The following is a 6917-nucleotide window of genomic DNA, read 5'->3' on the forward strand; positions in this document are numbered from 1 at the left end:
ATGAAAGAATACCGTGCCAGATAGCCTATCACTTCTCAGTAGGCATTCTCTTTTTTCTCTGTAGACAGCAATGAATCACAGTCGGCTCAAGCCTGACCTGACCTGGTATAGGTCTCCCCCTGGATTTCATTTAATGTATGCCCCCTTGTGGTGATTTGAATGAGAACGCCCTGCTTCGGTGTCTGTATTTGAATGTTTGGTTCCCAGTTGGTGCAGCTGTTTGGAAAGGATTAGGAGGTGTGGCCGGTTGGAAGAGGTGTGTCTCAGGGATGGACTCTGAGGTTCCAAAAGCTAAGCCATTCTCAGGTAGCTCTCTCTGCCTTGTGCCTGTGGATCTAGTTGTAAGCTTCAGCTACTGCTCCAGCATTGTGCTTACCCTGCTCCCCCGACTCCGTGATGGCCATGGACTCTAAGATTCTGAAACTGTGAGCACCAAATTAAATGTTTTCATCAGAAGAAGGTGGTGCACACCTTTAATCCCAAATCTTGGAAGGCAGAGGCAGGTGGATCTCTGTGAGTTCCAGAACAGGCTCTAAAGCTATACAGAGAAACCCTGTCTTGAAAAAACAAAAAGAAACAAATTAAACACTTTCTTCTATAAATTGCCTTGGTCATAATGTTTTACCACAATAATAGCAAAGTGACTAAGACACGGTCTGACCATAAAGATAAAGGATCACATGTGCTGGGTGTCAGGTGGAGGGAGGGAGGAGGCAGAATTTTAAGAAAGACATCCCTACCTAACAAAAGTTGGACTAAAGAGACAAGAAAGGAAATTTCCTAGATACTGTCTTCCAGGTTTCAGAACATCACAATGTCTTATGATGACAAGGTCTGTGGCAGCTGCCTTGCAACCTCTGGGTGGTTATGGCTCAGGAGAGAGCTAAGAAGGCCCTGAGTGGCAAGTTGTGCCTGAGTCAATTCGAGGACTCTTCTGGTAGGTGAGATATGATATTTCTGTGGAAGTCAGTTACCCTCATACACTGTCACAACTAACACAAGATTTCCCTCCCCCACCCCAGCATTAAAAGGACTGATGTGGAATTCCCCCTGTATGCTGTGATTACCATTGATTAATAAAGAAATTGCTTTGGGCCTATAGCAGGGCAGAACAGAGCTAGGCAGGGAAAACAAAACTAAATGCTGGGAGAAAGAAGGTGGAGTCAGGAGCCACCATGGAGCTGCCAGAGGGGAAAGACGCAAATTGCCTGCTGGAACCTTGCCGGTAGGCTTCAAGCCTCATGGTGAAATATAAAATAATAGAAATGGGTTAATTTAAGAGATAAGAGTGAGTTAGAAATATGCATGAGGTAATAGGCCAAGCAGTGCTGTGATTAATATAGTTTCTGTGTGGTTATTTCGGGGCTGAGCAGCCAGGAACGACCCAACAGTGCGGCCTGGAAGATCTGTGTCATGTCTACAGACTGACAGCCCACACCTTTGAACCAACCCTGGGAGGAAGAGGCTGACACTTTCCACACTGTAGAAGTTCCGAGGTGACCTTCACAGAATCGCCCCCCCCCCCCAATGCCTCCCCCATATTTAAAAGTTCCTTTCTCTGGCCTTCATGTCAGCAAAATACCTTCCTTCCCCGTCTTAGCATTACTGAAATGGGCGATATTCTCCCTGGTTGCAGTGCACCAGCGTGGCAGGATTTCTGGAATTGCGCCCACACTACTTCCCGGCTTGGGCATTTCTCCCTATTACAGTCTATTTTATATCAGCACCTCTGTGACAGGGCTCATGGTAGATGAGACCTTAAGACACAGACGCCAGAACAGATGTGAACCAGCCTTAACCATGTCAGGATCTCCAGGGCACCCAACTTTGAAGCAGGCCTCCAGGCGGGAGCCTTACCAGCGCCACCTGCTGACTAAACCCTACTAATAAATAACATCCTTTATCTCAAGAAATGGGCAGGTAGATCCTCCGCCGCCCAGGACAACTTGATTCATTGTCCCCTTATTTGGTAATCTGGGAATTGAAAGCAGGGTTTGGCACATGCTAAGAAAATGTTCTTACGTTGAGCTATACTCTCAGTCCCACAGTGAGTTTTTCAAAAAATAAATCACAGGACATGAAACTTCAGGACTACAGAGGTAGGGAGGGGTATGTCCACAATCCCTTCTCAGGAGGCAAAGGCAGGGGGATCTCAAGTTCCAGCTTGCATGAGTTACATAGAGAGAAACAGAACCCACAAATAACAACAAAACATCTGTCCAAGGCTTCCCACTGTGATTGTCCACAATGATGGGTCTCATCTGTGTTATCCAGGATGCCAGGGGCCGTTCCTCCTGCCTTCACACAATCTCGACGATATCAACCACGCGAGAATCATCAAGGTCTTCTGAGATGCCGTGATCTGAGGATGCCAAAGCAACATCTAGGAACTTCACAAGACCCTTCAGTCCCCTCCCCGTATTTAACCTCTTTATAAGAACAGGTTGATGGTCAGAACTACCCACCAGCCCCAGAGGGGATTCATGGTAGACATCCGGGCTTGTGACTCCAGTAATCTGCCCCGGAGGAGCAATTATAAAATGTCACCGAATGAAGCTGCTATCCAGGTCTTTAACACGGCGGAAGCACTGGAAAGTCCTATTCTGACTGGAAGCAGTAAGCAAATATGTCCACACGGGCGCAGTAGTGCGTCTCGCCAGTACTTCAAAGGACTTTATCGTGTGAGAGCAGAAGGCAGATAACTCGATAACTTGATGTGCTTTCAAATTACATTCTTGGGCTGGGAATGCAATTTAGTTGGTGAAGTGCTTGCCGAGTGTGGTGGTTTGAGCAGGAATGGCGGGGCTGGAGAGATGGCTCAGTGATCACAAGTTCTGACTGTTCTTCCGGAGGACTCCGGTTCAATTCCCAGCACCCACATGGAAGCTGACAGCTGTCTGTAACTCCAGGATCTTACACTCCCACATAGAGATGGGACTCAGCCCTTGGGCGCAGCTACCCCAGGCACAGCTTCTCCTGTGAGCCGCGCCCGGCGTGGTCCATCCGGCCGGAGACTCTGCCGCACAGATGTCTCCGTCGCCGAAGGCTGGCGCTGCGAATCGTGGCGGTCCAGCTCGATGAGGGTTACCACCCATCCTAAATGCCCTGGAAGTGCAGGGCAGGGAGACCAGACTGGTTTTAGAGGTGGCCCAGCACTTGGGCCAGAGCACGGTCAGAATCATTGCTATGGATGGTACTGAAGGCTTGGTTAGAGGCCAGAAAGTCCTGGATTCAGGTGCACCAATCAAAATTCCCGTTGGTCCTGAGACCTTGGGCCGAATCATAAACGTCATTGGAGAACCTACTGATGAGCGAGGTCCAATCAAAACCAAACAATTTGCTCCCATTCATGCTGAAGCTCCTGAGTTCATAGAGATGAGTGTTGAACAGGAAATCCTGGTGACTGGTATAAAGGTTGTGGATCTGCTGGCCCCGTATGCCAAGGCGGACAAGATCAGACTCTTCGGTGGGTGGGCTAGCGTTGGAAAGACAGTACTGATCAGGGAGTTAATCAACAGTGTCGCTACAGCCCATGGTGGTTACTCTGTGTTTGCTGGTGTTGGTGAGAGGACCCGTGAGGGCAACGATTTATACCATGAAATGATTGAATCTGGTGTTATCAACCTAAACGATGCCACCTCCAAGGTGGCTTTGGTATATGGTCAGTTGAATGAACCACCTGGTGCTCGTGCCCGGGTAGCTCTGACAAGTCTTACTGCTGCTGAATGCTTCAGAGACCAAGAAGGTCAAGATGTCTTGTTGTTTATTGACGCCATCTTCCCCTTCACCCAGGCTGGCTCAGAGGTGTCTGCCTTATTGGGCAGAATCCCTTCTGCTGTAGGCTACCAGCCCACCCTAGCCACTGACATGGTTACAATGCAGGAAAGAATGGACACCACCAAGAAGGGGTCTACCACCCCTGTGCAGACTATGTGCCTGCTGATGACTTGACTGATCCTACCCCTGCAACTACCTCTGCCCATCTGGATGCCACTACTGTGCTGTCTCGTGCTATTGCTGAGCTGGGCATCTTATCCAGCTGTGGATCCTCTGGACTCCACCTCTCGAATTATGGATCCAAATATTGTTGGCAGTGAGCATTATGATGTTGCGCGAGGGGTGCAGAAGATCCTGCAGGACTACAAATATCTCCAGGACTTCATTGCCATCTTGGGTATGGATGAACTTTCTGAGGAAGATAAGTTGACTGTGTCCCGGGCAAGAAAAATACAGCGCTTCTTGTCTCAGCCCTTCCAGGTTGCTGAGGTCTTCACAGGACATATGGGAAAGCTGGTGCCCTCGAAGGAGACTATTAAAGATTCCAGCAGATTTTGGCAGGTGACTATATGGTGGGACCCATTGAGGAGGCCGTGGCCAAGGCTGATAAACTGGCAGGAGAGTATGCATCTTGAGGGGTCTTTTCTCTGCAAACTCACTCTGTACTGTATTCTCCGAGCTGACAGCTCAGTTTCTGTGTAGGCCACACAAGAACCTGGTTGAAGATGTGATGTCCCATCTGAAGAGTATTTAAAGTTTTCAATAAAGTGTACACCCCTAAAAAAATTCAGAGAGAGAAATTCAGGGTTCAACTTGAAGATCCAAAAAGTGAAAGCCAGCCACTGGCTCTTACCTCAACCTCAGACTGAAATGGCAATCCTGCCTCCTGGAATCTCAGAAAGAGACTGTGTCTGAGAGATGAGACCCTGCCCCCCAGTCTTATATTTCTCTCTAGGGCTGGAATTAAAGAAGTGCACCCCTGGGATTAAAAGCATGCACCACTGATGTGATTCAAGGCGTGCACCACCGATTTCTATGGCAACTACTGAGGTTACTGGGATTAAAGGTGCACTGTTTTACTCTTCAGGCGGTCTTTATTTATTAGAATACAGTTGAAATGCCACAACAATCCCCCCTTTTGTCTAAAAAAACAAAGAAGGCTATCTAATATAAGAAAACTATATACAGTACTGAAAACAGCCTGGTATTGGCATAAGAACAGACAGGAGGACCAATGGAACCGAATAGAAGACCCGGATATCAATCCACACATTTTCAAACACCTGATTTTTGACAAGGAAGCAAAAAATATCAAATGGAAAAAAGAAAGCATATTTAACAAGTGGTGCTGGCATAACTGGATATCAACATATAGAAGAATGAAAATAGACCCATATCTATCACCATGCACAAAACTCAAGTCCAAATGGATCAAAGACCTCAACATAAAGCCAGCTACACTGAACCTTATAGAAGAGAAAGTGGGAAGTACACTTGAACACACTGGCACAGGAAACCATTTCCTAAATATGACCCCAGCAGCACAGACACTGAGAGAAACAATTAATAAATGGGACCTCCTGAAACTGAAAAGCTTCTGTAAAGCAAAGGACACAGTCAACAAGACAAAACAACAGCCTACAGAATGGGAAAAGATCTTCACTAACCCCGCATCAGACAGAGGTCTGATCCCCAAAATACACAAAGAACTCAAGAAATTGGACACCAAAAGATCACTTAGTACAAGAAAAAATGGAGTACAGACCTAAACAGAGAACTCTCAACAGAGGAATCTAAAATGGCTGAAAGACACTTAAGGAAATGTTCACCATCCTTAGTCATCAGATAAGTGCAAATCAAAACAACTCTGAGATTCCATCTTACACCTGTAAGAATGGCCAAGATCAAAAACACTGATGACAACTTATGCTGGAGAGGTTGTGGGGAAAAGGGAACACTTCTGCATTGCTGGTGGGAATGCAAGCTGGTACAACCCCTATGGATGTCAGTGTGGTGATTTCTCAGAAAATTAGAAAACAACCTTCCCCAAGACCCAACAATACCACTTTTGGGTATAAACCAAAGGATGCTCAATTGGGCCACAAGGACATATGCTCAACTATGTTCGTAGCAGCTTTGTTTGTGATAGCCGGAACCTGGAAACAACCTAAATGCCCCTCGACTGAAGAATGGATAAGGAAAATGTGGTACATTTACACAATGGAGTACTACACAGCAGAAAAAAATAATGACATCTTGAATTTTGCAGGAAAATGGATGGAACTAGAAAACATTATTTTGAGTGAGGTAACCCAGACACAGAAAGACAAGTATCATATGTACTTACCCATAGGTGGTTTTTAAACATAAAGCAAAGAAATTCGGCCTACAAACCACAATCCCAGAGAATTTAGACAACAATGAGGACACTAAGAGAGACTTACATAGATCTAATCTACATGGGAAGTAGAAAGTAGAAAAAGACAAGATCTCCTGAGTAAATTGGGAGCATGGGGACCTTAAGGGAAGGTTGAAGGGGGAAGGGGAGAGGCAGGGAGGGGAGCAAAGAAAATGTAGAGCTCAATAAATATCAATAAAAAAAAGAAAACAAAAAAGAAAACTATATACGATAAGTGCAATTACTGCCGGGCAGTGGTGGCACACGCCTTTAATCCCAGCACTCAGGAGGCAGAGGCAGGTGGATCTCTGGGTGTTCGAGGCCAGCCTAGTCTACAGAGCTAGTTCCAGGATAGGCTCCAAAGCTACAGAGAAACCCTGTCTCGACAAACCAAAATAAATAATAAATAAATAAATTCAGTTCTTATTAAAAAACAAGTACAATGACTACACACTGAAGGACTCTGGGGCATCTCAGCATTACTGGTCCTCCTCCCCTGGGACCAGGAACCTGACCATCACCCATGCCTGCACTGGAGCTTTGGGTACGTTCCCGGTTTTATCTCAGTGAAGTCCATTTCCCAGTGAGTACCAGGTCGGTCTCCCCTAGTTCTTATGCCCTCTGGGGTAATCAGGCATCCTGCATTTACCTTGGTGCAGGGGACACACATTGATGTTACCTGCTGGATGAGGAAGTTAAGACCTGGAATGTAAAAATCAGTCTTTTTCATAAGAGATCTATT

At 46.3% G+C, this 6917-nt stretch overlaps 1 pseudogene; it reads left to right on the top strand.

Moving 5' to 3' along the window:
- Positions 1–2931: 2931 nt before the first annotated feature.
- LOC130879999 (ATP synthase subunit beta, mitochondrial-like) lies at positions 2932–4412 on the top strand (annotated as a pseudogene).
- The last annotated feature ends 2505 nt before the right edge of the window (positions 4413–6917 follow it).

This window comes from Chionomys nivalis, chromosome 8 (genome assembly GCF_950005125.1).
Source record: "Chionomys nivalis chromosome 8, mChiNiv1.1, whole genome shotgun sequence".
Taxonomy (NCBI): domain Eukaryota; kingdom Metazoa; phylum Chordata; class Mammalia; order Rodentia; family Cricetidae; genus Chionomys; species Chionomys nivalis.